At 40.2% G+C, this 15,468-nt stretch overlaps 1 long non-coding RNA gene across 2 annotated transcripts; it reads right to left on the reverse strand.

The window, feature by feature from the left end:
- Positions 1-9,321: 9,321 nt before the first annotated feature.
- On the reverse strand, positions 9,322-15,271 carry LOC147017034 (uncharacterized). 2 transcript variants are annotated; one of them, XR_015049311.1, is made up of 4 exons: positions 14,460-15,271; positions 12,873-13,057; positions 12,394-12,518; positions 9,322-10,632 (listed from the first exon to the last, which is right to left on the reverse strand). It is a non-coding gene; the product is annotated as an uncharacterized LOC147017034 (long non-coding RNA). The 2 variants fall into 2 exon arrangements; XR_015049310.1 differs by lacking the exon at positions 14,460-15,271 and having other exon boundaries at positions 12,873-14,437.
- Between the last annotated feature and the right edge of the window lie 197 nt (positions 15,272-15,468).

The raw sequence follows: 15,468 nt of genomic DNA on the forward strand, positions 1-15,468 counted from the left end.
ACAGCAGATCGCACAATTTGGTTAAACAAAGCGATGTCCTGTAAAACTAAAATTGCACATTTTCAGTGGATAAGCCACCTTCCGAGGCACACACCACATGGCACCGCGGGGCCCAACAACGGTGGAAACATACGTCTAGTCAATGTGTTTGACGGACAGCACAGGTACTTTTACCAAAACTAAAAACCAAGCAGCTTGTAGAGTGCTCGCCAAGTGGCTTAAGCACTAAAGCAAACACTCGAAATGAACAACCACGCTGCTTGGAGAGCGCTCACCAAGTAGCTTAAGCACTGAAAGAAGCACTTCAACAAAATGGATGATAAGGAACGGCTCGCTTGGCAAGCGATTAGAAATCACAGAACCGTCATATTAAACATACACCTCCCAGAGACGCCCGGAATATCACATATGTCCGAATTGGACAAATGAACACTTTTTTTTGCAGTCAGAACTGCTGCTAAGTTCAATTCTGGAGCTTAAACCTTGTAATTCTGCTTGCTTTAAGAGATTTTCGAGGTTATGGAATGTGCAAAAATGAAATAATGCCACAAACGCTGCCATTTCCGGACATTTATATGCATTGTGATGTACCCAGCAATTCATAGCTATGATGAACATGCATTCGATAATATGAGTGAAGAAAGAGAGAGAAAAAACTTCATCGTTCAGAAATCATTGCGGCCTGTTCCAAGTCAAGGCATGGTTGAGCAGTCCGAAAAGCAATATGCTACAGTCCCCAGCTCAGTAACCCAGGATGCGCCTTAAGACACCTTCGAGTGCGAGGTGGACGGGGATGCACCTGATGAAGGATGTAATTGAAAAAAGCTGTTAATTATCTTCAAAAGTGGTTTTAATTAACCCAACCACTCAATTTTCACACATGCACTTCTCTTGGAATTTTCTTAGTATTATTATGGTTGTGGGGGAACATAAAGGTAAATGGAGCAAAGTTAGCATTGGATAGAGTTGCTTGGTCCGTGGACGTGTAGGAGACATCTCAACGCAAATTAAGTAGGGAAACTGTGAGCTTAACTGTTTAGTGTCACAACACTAGGGGTGGTGCTGTGTTAATTAAATAGGTATTAAGACCAATTTCCCCCAGTATGTCATTGTCCCCAGTGACCTATTCCTACATTTTTGCATTTCCAAGCCAGCCATGAAGGAGTTGCATTTTTATAACAACAACCACCATAACAACAAACAAGCCAAGCGTGCCGAGCAGGCAGAGGCCCCCGCCTCCTCGATTTCGTGCCAGCAAGCCATGGCCAGAGGTGAAGGAAGGGTGAGGTTCGCAAGTAGTAGTTGTGAGAGGAATGTGGCTGGAATAGAGGATCTCACTTTGCTCTTCTCTCGGCATGACAAAATGGCTGCGTGATTCTCGTGTCATGCTGTGAATTGACTCACGTGATGGAGCAAGATGCTGGCCTTCAACTCTTGGCTGGTCATGAGAGACGGACCTTGAAGCCTCATGTATGTCACCGAAGGGAGCGGCGCCATTCTGCAGAGAGCGTATCGGCAAGCGCGATCGACGAGGAAGCTGCATGGAGGTCTCTGAGCCTTAGCATTGAATACTGCTAAGGAATTACCTCACATTCATTTCCCGCTGCGAGAGAGCAGCTTGGCACCATTTTGGATGCGTCTGTCCATGCAGGACGAAGCGCCTTGATTCCAAAGTTCCAGAAAGACCATCTCTGGACCAAGCTAAGTGCCAGAATAAAGGGAGGATTCGCATTTATTTTGTTTCCCCTTGTCTGTATTCAAGTCCATGTGTAGAGGTGCCTCAACTTTGAGCTTAGTTTACCTCACATAATATTACATTCACAATTATTGTCCATTGTAAATATTTGTCTATTTTCATTAAATCCGCATTTATTTTAAGTTGCTGTGTCCGTGTAGTTGTCATGAGGTTCAAGTATAAACCCCTTGTGCTGTGCCTCTGTCGCTCCACCAGTGCCACCAATGCCACTCCAGTGCACGCGATGATCTCTTCAGATCACGAATCTGCCTCCTAAGGAAAACCGCTCAGCTATCTGGGCCTGGCCTGTGTTAACCACCCGTCTACCACAATTGGGTCGGGGGAAATTAAACTAACACCTCAGACCCACGACAGTGTGCATGCAAAGTTTCAGGATGCTAAGTTTCATGGTTTTGGAGTTATGGAGGAGGCAAACACACACACACACACACACACACACACACACACACACACACACACACACACACACACACACACACACACACACACACACACTTATTAGTTAGGCAGGTAAATTTATGAAAAAAAACCCCGAACCCTCAATAAATTCTAACAAAAGGTTTTTCAGTGTTTTTGTTACCTACTGAGTGTTTTAAACGACAGAAAAAATTCTACCAAAATCTGACCACTGAAAGTAGTTTAAAACTGGGTCAGTTCCGAGGAGGTCGCCGGTTTCCCTGAAAATCAAGTAGGTGGCTGTAACTTCCTTATTACGAGGTGTAGAACAATATTTATTGGTTCTAACCTTGGGTTTTAAGGGTCAAGGAATTCATTGGTGCCAATGGATTTATGACTTGGTCCATCGAATCCGAAAATCCAAGATGGCGGCCAATGTGGTGGCGGCCAATGTGGTGGCCACCACTCTCAAACAATTTGATATCGGACAGTGGTTTTTGCTTCATTGTTTTCTTCATTAAAAATTAATTATTTTGACGTTCTTTCAGCGTTATTTTCTTGAATGTTTTTAAAATTCTGTAATAATGTCTGAGTTCAACACTGCCGTGCAGTTCCATGATCTCACACACACCACACATGAACAACACAAAGATTCAACTGATGCCAGAATTCAGAGACGCATCAGACCTTTGGAAAATAAGCACAAAGCTTATTTCATGTACACCTTTCTCCTCTGACCCCTCATTGAGAAATATCAATGGTATGGTGGTGAAAGAAGATGTCAATGTGCATGAATACAAATCCGTTGGAAGGAACATCATTGACAGAATGATTGGACAGCCTGTATTTTCCTTCTCTTTCAAGAGGAAAACGAAGCCAAGACCCTGGGAAATTCATCTGCTCTCAAGGTTTCTCCTGACCGAACGATTGATCCTGGCTGACTGTTCCAGCAATTCCTTGTAGTGTCCAGGACAGGACGTCTGTCTCAAGAAGAGGTGACGAGATATGAGCTGTGTCCATAACCGTCACCCCTTTTTGAGGGCAGAAAAACATTGAGGAAGGCCGACAAGCCTCAACTAGTCCAAGCCATCGATGAACACTGTAACAAGATACCATTAAGTGAAGCGACATCAGATGCTACCCCAAAGACTGAAAGATATGTGCTTGATGTACACTATAAAGTGTACTGCAAGCTGAATTGGAGGAGGGAAGATTCCTATGGTAAAATAGCCAAGGAATATATTGACTTTACAAGTAAGCACTATGCGGCAGCAACTACTGTGTTTGACGGGTATGGAGCTGTTTGGGTCTCCAAATAAAGGATAACGCACACCAGAGATAGGAAAATAAACATCAATTATCTGGTTGTGAACTTCACCAGTGGATCCAAATTTGTTGGGAAGCAAGAAGAATTCCTTTCAGGGGGAAGTAACAAGCAACAACGAATCAGCTTAATAAGTGATGAACTGAAAAGGGTGGGCTGTACGATTATTCAGGCAGAAGGGGTCACTGATGTGGACATCACTAAAGCTGTAATTAACACTGCATATGCACATTCCACCACTCTGATTGGAGAGGACACGGACATTCATTCTTCTTCCAAATTACGCCACAGCATTTGAAAAACCACAGTATTTTTTGATCAGACAATCAGTGAAGAGGCATTCCAAAAGTGTACAACATCATTTGCACAAAGCATGTTCATGGCAGTAAGTTGTGAACACAATTGTTATTTCTTCATGCTTTCAGAAGATGGGATTCAACGTTCTGTGTTTTTGGTGTTGGAAAGAAATCGGCATTCCAAAAACTCATGAAAGGTTCTCCAGTCCTCCAATCCTATGCAAATGCAATCACTTTATGAGGCAAGAACCGCACTGACATAGAGAACCTCAGCAGCCAAGGAATGGCTCTTATGTTTGGTGGGAAAAGTACATGTTCTCTGGCAGTATTGCGTTATGATATACTCACCAAGAAAGTCGTCTCTGAAAAATCCACTCTGAACGTCTTCACCCAACTGAGTCTTCCACCAAATTCCATTGTCTCAGGGTGTACTTTCAGACCATGACATGGATGGGGATGGACAGTGATGTTGATCCTTTGAACTGGGGTTGGAGAATTGAAGACAATCAACTTATACCCATAATATCTGATCTGAATGCTGCACCTGACACTCTATTGAAAATGGTACATTGCAATTGCGCAACTGGTTGCAATACCCTCCATTGCAGTTGCAAAATATAAATATATAGGCTTCCATGTACTTCTGCATGTGGATCATGCCAACTTACTTCCTGTGACAATTCGCACAACCAGCTTTCAGAGAAACGGGAGGACAGTTTTGAGGACGAAACCGAGATGCTGAAAGAGTGATGGTTACTTCTTTTTTTTTTACTATTGCTTTTAGTTTGTATAAGATTTTCCACTGAATTCTTCAGTGTACTCTCTGAAATACATTATTCTGAAACATGTCAATAAAATGTACTCTAAAAAAACGGATATTTGTATTATTTGGACCTAAAACTGATTTACAGGTGAAATAATACAGGAGTTATTGGTAGGTGCCTTCATTCATGATTGTTGGCCGCCACCTTGTTTCATGCACACCATTCATAATGGACCAAGTCATAAATCCATGGGCACCAATGAATTGCTTGACCCTTACAATCCCAGGTTAGATCACAAAATTATTGTTCTCCATCTAATAATAAGAAGTTTGAGCCACCTTCCTGATTTTCAAGGTCAGCGGTGGCCATCTTGGAACTGACCCAGTTTTAACCCACTTCCGGTGGTCAGATTTTGGAAGACCTTTTTCTGTCATTTAAAAATCCAGTCGGTAAGAAAGACACTGAAAAACCTTTTGTTCGAATTTGCTGAGGGTCTGATGGTATCTTAACCTGTCTAAGTATAGATTATTGTTGTTACATGATCAAGCATCTTTAAAGGATTCACCTCTGTACGTTATTTCATTAACCTGCAGAAGTGGATGGTTCTTCCCAATAATGGCACCAGAACCATTATCATGACCTCCTTTTGAAGATCACAGGTTTGTAAGTGTTCAATGCAACTTAACTTAATTCAAATAGAAATAACTTCTTTTCATTCCAAAGTGACAATGAATTCCTAACATCAATAGCAAACCTGTTTGTCATGTTTCATTGGATGCGAAGAACTACAATTAGGAAACATTTCGTGAATTCATTCTTATAATTAACACAGGATTATGAACTGTTCTTACTGAGATATTTATTTCTCAGGAATCTCGATTTTCAATTCATCTTTTTGTCTTGACAGTGGACTATTCACCGTTCGTTGCCTCCACGGCCTCGAGTTCTTTTAACTGAGCCAAGTTTTGGATGTGTGAGTGAAGATGGATTGTAAGACTAACTCAAAATACTGGCAGCCTTTCCCACGCATGTTGAAATATTTGCTTTTTGACATTCTAGGCAAGGGTACTCATGTACGGCATTAGTTAAATGCCAAATTTTTCATCAAGTTAATGTCAAGGATTTGATTAGGGTGTAACTCAAGTTGTGATGTTTCTGCAACGTGGCGTGTTTGTGCTCTCTAAAAAAAATATTTTTGCCAGACGGCAAGAGCTATCCAGAGACCCAATATGTTGGTCCATTTCAGCCAAGCTCCATCACTGAGACGGGACAATTGTTGCGGTCATGTCATGTGTGTATCCGATCGATCATCCTGATCAGGTAGAAGCACCTTGTCACTACCACAAGAGCCATTGTAGTGGTTCAAACCTCACTTGTAAGCAACTGTTTGTCCAAGTTATATCTCTCCAGACTCAGATAGGTTCATCATGGATGGAATTTAAAGAAGAAAGGGTCAGTGATCCAAGGGATCCTTACTATAACCATTTCTTTGATGAGGGATCATCTTTCAACCTGCTTGTACCACGAAGCTAACCAATTCATGTATGGAGAAAACCTCACTGAAGTTTTGCATCTTGGGCTGCGATGTTTTAATACTCCAAGCAATCAACAGAGTTTGCTGTTACAGCCATCTGGTGGAACCTTTTGGATAATGCACCGGTAGAACACACAACGGATCTACTGTGACTTGTGGCAGTGTCCCTCTGTGATGCTCTGGGTCAAAATAGGTAACAACCAAGGATTATCATCAATAAATAAGTTTATATTAGCAGGATTCTCTTATTTGATGATTTAAGTCAAGTGAATTAATAGGAATGGTTGTTGCCAGTGATAGAAGTAGAGATGTACACTTGGATGGGCCGAGGTCAAGGATTTGGAAACAAGAAGCATGTGAAACACAGTTAGTACAAGAGGAGAGGGGTTGGTGGCATGCCCCACCTCCCCCCTGGATAAAATATTATAACCTTGGATGCTTCTGATGTTGGATACAGACCTTACATCAGTATCCATTCTAAATATCAATTAAGAACTTATGATATTTGACAAGTAAAAGTGTTGGTGCAAGACATTACTACACCATTCAAGATTCATTATCAACAATTTGCTTCAAACACAGAAACATCAAAGTAGACAGCTATGTCTATTTTTGTTCTGATCAACAGACTGAGTTAATATAGTCTCTCAGGACAGGGGGAGGGCAAATTATTTTCAATAGAAAGGATTGGAAGATTTGCAAGTCTACTGTGACACAGGGTATAATGCAGCCAGAGTGCACTGGAGTGGCACTCTGGCACCTAAATCCACCCAAGGCAGAACTTAGCTCCGCTACAGTTAAAAACAAACAAACAGTTAGTGTCTTGTTAGGGAGTATAGTATTGTCAGCGTGCATGCCAGCATTTGCCTCAAAAAAAAAAAGGATTAATTTTTTTATAATACAAGATAAACATTTTAAAAACAAAATATACCAAAGTTTTGGTACTTATATTGGAAAATAGTGTTAATTCATCAACATCAATATGCAGAAAAAATGGATAAGGGACGACTTTATAGTTATGTCGAGGACGCCCTGGATTCATTTTCAACTGATAATTTGACATTATTATCTTGCCAAAACGAAGTTTTTGCAAGATATGTTAGTCAGCTTGTATGTTTTTTTTTTGTTTTTTTTTTTGTTTTTTTTTTGTTTGACTGTAATCACGTATAAATAATTCTGCAGAGCACAGTTATCATTGGAAATTTTTGTAACTTCGCATATCAGAGGCTATAGAGGTCCCTTTCAGTGCATAAAATTTTGAAGGTCAAGGTCAAGGTCACTTTGTTGCAAATCAGGGGAGTCGACGAAACCCTTATTTTTTGAGTAATTTTGATTGGATCGTCTTCAAACTTCATGGGAATATAGTTCATGGTCTGGCGCTCAGCTGATTAATTTTTGGTGGTGATTGGCCTTGACCTTCATATGTTTTTTTGTGTCTGTAATCACGTATAAATCACTCTGCAGAGCACAGTTATCATTGGAAATTTTTGTAACTTCGCATATCAGAGGCATATAGAGGTCCCTTTCAGTGCACAGAATTTTGAAGGTCAAGGTCAAAGGTCAAGGTCACTTTGTCGCAAATCAGGGGAGTCGACAAAACCCTTATTTTTTGAGTAATTTTGATCGGATCGTCTTCAAACTTCATGGGAATATAGTTCATGGTCTGACGCTCAGCTGATTAATTTTTGGTGGCGATTGGCCTTGATCTTCATGTGTTTTTTTTTGTCTGTAATCACGTATAAATCACTCTGCAGAGCACAGTTATCATTGGAAATTTTTGTAACTTCGCATATCAGAGGCTATAGAGGTCCCTTTCAGTGCATAAAATTTTGAAGGTCAAGGTCAAGGTCACTTTGTTGCAAATCAGGGGAGTCGACGAAACCCTTATTTTTTGAGTAATTTTGATCGGATCGTCTTCAAACTTCATGGGAATATAGTTCATGGTCTGGCACTCAGCTGATTAATTTTTGGTTGCGATTGGCCTTGACCTTCATGTGTTTTTTTTGTCTGTAATCACGTATAAAAAAATTCTACAGAGCACTGTTATCATTGGAAATTTTTGTAACTTCGCATATCAGAGTCCAATAGAGGTCCCTTTCAGTGCATAAAATTTTGAAGGTCAAGGTCAAGGTCACTTTGTCGCAAATCAGGGGAGTCGACGAAACCCTTATTTTTTGAGTAATTTTAATCTAATCGTCTCCAAACTTTATGGGAATGTAGTATATGGTCTGGCGCTCAGCTTATTAGTTTTTGGTGGCGATTGGCCTTGACCTTCATGGTTAGCACCTGAGGTCAAACATATTTGACCCCAAGGTCAAATTTTCAAGTTTTAGGAACCATATCGTGTAGTACCTCAAATTGAACACCTCGACGAGTGCTTTCTAGATATGTCAAGCTTGAGACATTATGACATCATTTGGTGACGTTATGAGGCAAACACATATTTTTCATGGTTACTCTGTCGAACGATTCTCATCGGAATCTCTCGTAGGCAGATATTCCTCAAGGAGTCGCTCCTGGTGGATAGCCGCTCTGTTCACCTCAGTGTGACCTTAAAGAAGTCACACGTGGTCACCTTTTGGCAAGATATGGGTCACCCTGCGGGTGACATTGGTTTTTATTTATTTACTCACTTGTATGTTATTATGGATTTCTCTTAATTTAGATTTTTTTTAATAGCTTATATAACTCGGCTGCTATGTTGGTGTATGTTTTTAAAAGTTTAGATAAAAGGTTTTAAAAGCAAACTGAACTGAGTATTGTAACTTTTTATAATAAAAAAGTATTATAAGTTTCTAAGCAAGCAATGTGAGTGTGTGTGTGTGTGTGTGTGTGTGTGTGTGTGTGTGTGTGTGTGTGTGTGTGTGTGTGTGTGTGTGTGTTCTCCATAACTCTAAAACCATGAAACCTATCAGCCTGAAACTTTGCTTGTATACTCGGGGAACTCCAAGGCGAGTGCGTGAATGAAAATTGGGTGTTTGAGTTAATTAAAACACCCCTTTTGAAGATAATTAATGGCTTACCTCCATGAAAAGCTTATCCTTGATCAGCCCAACTTCGCCTCGCAGGGGTCTTCACCACCATTTTGATTTTGCCGATTCATCAGCCATGCCTTAACAACACGATCTACAGCGTGGCCACAATGTCTTGTCACCCCTTGTAAAAATTGGAACATTGCCTTTTATCATATTAACTGACAACAATGAAGGGTTATACAAGTTATACCACATACACTTGCAGATATACCACATACACTCTTTTACTTTATTACGCATTTTACATCATATGACACAAGCCAGAAGACTGCAGTGGATTTGTTTGTGCTCCATCATTGTCACGACAAACTTTTTTGGATGTGAACATAGACACTGACAACAATATGAACACTGAGCACAGACATTGATACAAGCGATGCGTACACTGAATGAGATGCGATACAATTTAATTAATGACTGTAATATTTGTTTTTCATGAATAAAATCAATCAATTTCCAAAAAATTCTTCAATTTTGTTTTTAAATAAAGGTATGACAAAACAACAGAGGGGGGGGGGGATGTGACACTTGTGTTAATTTTGCATTTCTGGGTGCAATTGCTTTTCTTCTCCTTTTTATTACATTAAATACACACGAATGAGCCCCAATGCACACTTTACAAATAAAAATTCTCATATTTTTATTTGGAAATGTGGCTCGCTTCCACAGATCTCCTTGTCTCTCTGTTCCCCACTGTTTTGTCCTTCCCACTCCCGCCCCTCTTGTCTCATGCCCCCCTTGCTGTGCGTTGTGTGTTAGCTCTCTTCCAAGCCTTGACAAGGTATACAAAAAAAAATTACTCTTCAACCCTAACAGGACACTTGTATTAATCAACCAGAGTTAATAAGTATTCTGTCCAAGGTTATGTGAATTCCTATCAACAAAGCAACTTAAATTATAATGTAGTTCAAGAAGTTTATTGAAAACATATGCAACAACCGCCCCCCCCCCCAAAAAAAAGTAGAATAATGTCTATTGAATAATGTCGAAATTAAAATTATAGAACTGATAACCAAACAACTGTAGGAAACATGAGTTCTTCATATTCACCAAAATACCAATCTGATTTTCACTTTATAATTCCCTGCAGGTGTTTATGTAAAATGTGCTGTACTTGACAAAATGTTCGCTTCTAAATGGAATCGGCCAAATTTATTTCAATTATCCTTCTTCGCTATCTGAATCATCGCTGTTATGTGTGGCTTGTTCATTTGGCACATTTTCACAGTCCGTGCAAGGAAGATGCTTTTCAAGACAACTGCACTTGCCTTGGGCACACCTGGTTGTCTTACATGAACAATGAGTGAATTCCAGAATACTGTCAGGTGCAGGGGCAGACCCATCCAGTGGAAGGTGATGTCGTCCTCCACAACTTTCCAGCGTCGACCATGGGGAGACTGGAGATGTCACATCTGGGCACTGTCCCAAGGGTCACTTGTAGTTGGCAGCCTGGTAGTTTGCTCACTGGACATGCTGTGACAGTGCATCCTCATTTGGAGGCAACGCAGGCTCATCAAAGGACCCCATCTGAAAAAGGTTATACTTGCAAATTTTAGGGTATCCATAAATGTATAAATTGAAAAAGGATTAATATAATTTTTTTTAAATACAAGTATGTTGTACATACGTATATGTACATGTATGTAACATTAATGTTTTCAGAGAAGAGGACTTTGAGGAGGGCAAAAGAGACTATATCCATCCCAATTACTGCACTTCGAATGAACTCCTACCCCAGTCAAATAAAATAGGCCTTCAGTTTTTCCTTTCAAAAAAAAGAAAATTCATTTATCAATTTTCAGTATAATCAATTTAGGCTTATGGACTAAAGTTACCTGCGAGAGTGATTCGGATAGTGGATAAGGCTCATCTTTAGATTCGGAAGCACCATAACCGGTGACATCAATGTGGCTGATTTGCATACTGAGACTAATCGCTGCTTTCCTGATGATATCAGCCTCTGGGGAATCATCTATTGGTTTCCACCTGGCAGCCCAAGATATGAATTTCTTCCAGCTCTTTCTGGAAATTGGAAAACACTTTGAAGCAGCACCAGCAAGGTGCATTATGCACTGTTTTCTCGGGCCAACAATGTCTGTGGCTGATGTCATAGAGGTCGCCAGTGCTGTTCTTGCATGGCCGAATGCACGGGATAACGATGCTCCTCATTGGTCTATGTTAACAGGACTAGCCAATCAATCTTGTAATGGTGATGTTGATTCGCTAATGTAAGAGCAATGATGTACTATTTCCCAGCCTCTTTCAACGGTGGACCCGGTACCAAAATTGGATCGCTTACTTCGTTTTTCACAACTGTGGATTTTCAGAGTCCAATTCTTCATATTTTTCTTGATTTTATCATGTGAAATGCATGCTCACCCATGACATGCATCACGAAAGAGCAAAATAATCGGCCATGCCTTTTGGTCTACAAAGGCAATGTCAATTTTTACAAGGGGTGACAAGACATTGTGGCCAGCTTGTACTCCTATGAACTAATTAAAGTATATAATCAAAATATGATTTCGGATTGGATCTGGTAGACTAAATAAGGATCAAAATCTGGAATGAAATCTGAATACGTTAAGAAATTACCGATCTATTATAACTAAGCGTATAAGCGTATTTATCTAAGTCTGTGCCTACACTTTCTCCATATTTTCACAAGAACACGTGAAATTGCCAAAACATTAAACTCAACTTTTTCTATGGTTCCGACAATTATATTGAGTGAAGAAAAGATGAAGGAATATGCCCGAAGTGTAACTTCATTGAGTGTAATGAAAATAATTTTAAAGCAGACGAAATGTAACAGAATACATGGATTATCATGTTTACAACGGAATCCTCTGAACTGCAGCATTTTAACGAAGTTCTAGTAATATTTTGTGAGTGAGGGACGATTTCTTTATTCATTCACACCCATTATAAATGCTTAAAGAGGAAATCAACTTTGACACTACCCACTTTGGAGCTGTTGCCATTCTCTCAGCTTCCACATAAAATTCATCATGTGCTATTTTTTGACCGATATACCTGGAGGGTGGTAACTTGAGCTGTCTACTAGCCCGGATATGTAAAGTTAACACTTGGAGACTGCATTGTATCTGATAGCATGTTACTTACTATAAATGTGCTGCCAAACGCAGCTAAAGGCAAACCATGAACTAAATTGTATCTAGTTGAAACAACAAACACACAGCTTCACTGGCTTGGTTGCCATCACTTCCTTGTGATATCTCCTTTTGGTGTTAAAAAAACAATGGCAGGTGTTGTGTCCTTCACCACCTTTATGGGCGTAATGGTTGGAGCATCCATTCTGAGTGTAGGAGGTAGGCGGTTCAAACTTGAGGCACTGCATGAGGTGTTTTAGCTCCTCTGGTGACAATTATCAGGGTGGGCTTCACTTTGATCTTTGTGTGGGGGAAAAAACCGACAAGAAACAGACTTCAGGCAGTCAACATGCATGAGGTTAAGGCAATATGCTGGACAATGTGCACATAAAACCTTTGGTGGTGCATGGCTCATTCTCTTCTGAATACCTGGGGCACTCCCTCACTCAACAAGTGCACTGTCATAACACTTGGATTCTCTTTTACCCCCAAGAACAAGTCCATACTATTCAAAATGTCCTTGATTTACTGTGTTCGAGGTTGTACACCTCATTTCAGTACATTCAGTTGCTTCTGCAGGTATCTCACCAACAAATGCACATCATGTAGAAGTATACAATCTGCTAACACGAAAGTGGGTGTACTTGGACTTACCTCTTGACAGCAGAAGGAAATCGTTACTGCCCATCAGTAAAATATTCTCTCTTAAGGCTGGAGTGCCAGGTAACCAAAAAGGCACATGGTTGTGATTGCTGCTGCTGCTGTCACCGCATTCACCGCATTCACTGAATCAATGTAATGCCCTTCCATACTCCACAAATGAAGGCAGATCTACAGTGCTACAATGGGAGAGTGCAAATGTTTTTCTCTTTTCAGAATATTATTTAAACAATGAATAATCTTGCATACGTTCATGTGATAACATATAGATGATGCTTTCATTGAACCCACCTGGAGCTTGGCTCAAAACACTTCCTGCTTGCAGGTTCCCAAGCTTGGATAAAGTACCTCTCATTTTTGTGGGTTCTGGAGCTCAACTTTAAGTACTTCCTATTTGTCATTGACCGGTATCCCTCCCTAAAGCAGGAAGTCTCTTCATTTAGCTTTTCATGATTTAATGATTTCATTTAGCTCAGAGACTAACAGGAACCATGAGTGCAGCATGTATGTATGTATTGACAGACCAACAATTGAAGACGTTTTTGTGAAGATTTCTCCACCAATTGGCTCTTTAGGAGGAAACTATATTGTATAAATCTCAAGATCATATACTGTAGAGCCACGTCTACCTTTGTCAGGTATTTCAGAAAACGTGCCCACAAGTTACAAAATATCTCAGAGCATGACAAAGTGGGCTTCTCATTTATTTATTTATTTATTTATTGTCCCTTATATTATTTGAATTAAATAACTGATCACAATATATTGAATGATATTGATGAAATCAACCACTCATGGGGGATGTAATACAGATGGTAAAAGGTTGGATCTCATTAAAGAAATTTTGAAAGAAAACATGCTGTGGTGTCCCAGTGTTCTTTTTTTTATTGTAGTTGTTGGTGGTGGTGTTTCTTTGCAACATTACAATTTTGTTGCTGTTGAAGTTTTTTTCTCTTTTTTTAAAATCACATTTTCCAAACTTTCTTTTGAAAGCACAATCAAAGCCTTAATGAGTTATTTTATTAATAAGCTGTCCTTTATGCCTGCCTGAACACAGCCATCCCAATTAGAGTGATGACTTCTTCATCGACTCTCCCCAATGGGATCACTTCTACATGAGAAGTTTCTAATTGCATTGCCCAATAGGTTCAATATTTGAAAGCAGCAAAATAATTTATTTAATAACACTGTAGGAAGGAGGAAAGAAGCTTGATGATGAAAGGGTGCATTGAAACTTGATCAAGGTCTCAAGGATATGAAGAGTCAGTGTCATTTCATCCAACGTATCCTCTCAAGCTGAGTCGACCGCAGATCGCAAAAAACGAGTCTTCAGCAAAATCGAATCAATTCGTCACACACACACACACACACACACACACACACACACACACACACACACACACACACACACACACACACACACACACACACACACACACACACACACACACACACACACACACACACCACCACCAAGTTTCGTCTGAATCTGTCCATAACATTTGGGGATATTCTGCTCAGAGACCACAGACAAACAGACAGACAGAGATAGACAGGGGTGAAAACATCACCTCAACAAACCTTTGGTGGTTTCTGCCATAAAGTTGCCTTTGGTTGGCAGTCAAAGTTGTTAAAACAGCGTTTTCTCATCACTGGACTCGATGTAAAACGTTGTTAATGATCAAATGTGCATCAATTAATGTGATTCCTTCAAGCTCTTCTGAAGAGGAAGAAAAGGAATATAATTGAGGAGACATTTTACTATGTGAGAAGAAAACAATTGGTGGTGGTGTCATCACGAAGATTATGGTAATTCTGTATGACCTTTAGACTGTCAACATTTGCTGTTGTATCAACCCAATCAGTGCTGATAAAAGCACTCATCAAAGTGTTGTTACAATTGGTCACATAATTCGTGAAAAGTGGGGTTAAGCGATTAGTTCACTTTGTCCGTCCAGCCACAAACGTCAGTTTTGGATCGAGGAAGAACTTAATTTCAATAGAATGTTATCCGAATGTTGTCAGCATGGACGGCGCTGCTGATTGATGACTTGAATATCCAAAACTGATCAAGATTGAACTCTCTCATACATTATTTTTAACAACAAAAACTATCTTATAATGCTTCATCTTCCTCTCTCACACATGTGGTACTCTTTACTGTTTCACAATGCACCACTCTTCTGCTATTTTAACAGACTGCTCTCATTTCGACCTCTCCTTCATTCCTTGCCGAAAAAAATCCAACTATTACAGCGCTTCTTCTCTCCATGCTCTGAATTCGCCTTCATTGCATCCATCAAGAATTGTGTTCAATCGCATCTCTGACCTAAAACTTTTAAAAACCAGTTTGCCATGGATGCTCACTTTCCATCAACCATTCTTTTTTTCCAACTTCAGTGCCAATTCACCCCCCTCACCCCTCACTCTCACTCTCAAAGCAACCATCCCACTCTTCTCCCTCCAAGCCACCCTCTCACCTCTCTCAAAAATTCCCCCCTCACCTTTCTCCCACCTTTCATCCCCCTCACTCTTCCTTCTCAAAGTTGCCCCCCCTCTCATCCACCAACCTGCCTCCCTCCACTGCCAT

This window comes from Eptatretus burgeri, chromosome 11 (genome assembly GCF_056783735.1).
Source record: "Eptatretus burgeri isolate ZD-2024b chromosome 11, Ebu_testis_v1, whole genome shotgun sequence".
Classification (NCBI taxonomy): domain Eukaryota; kingdom Metazoa; phylum Chordata; class Myxini; order Myxiniformes; family Myxinidae; genus Eptatretus; species Eptatretus burgeri.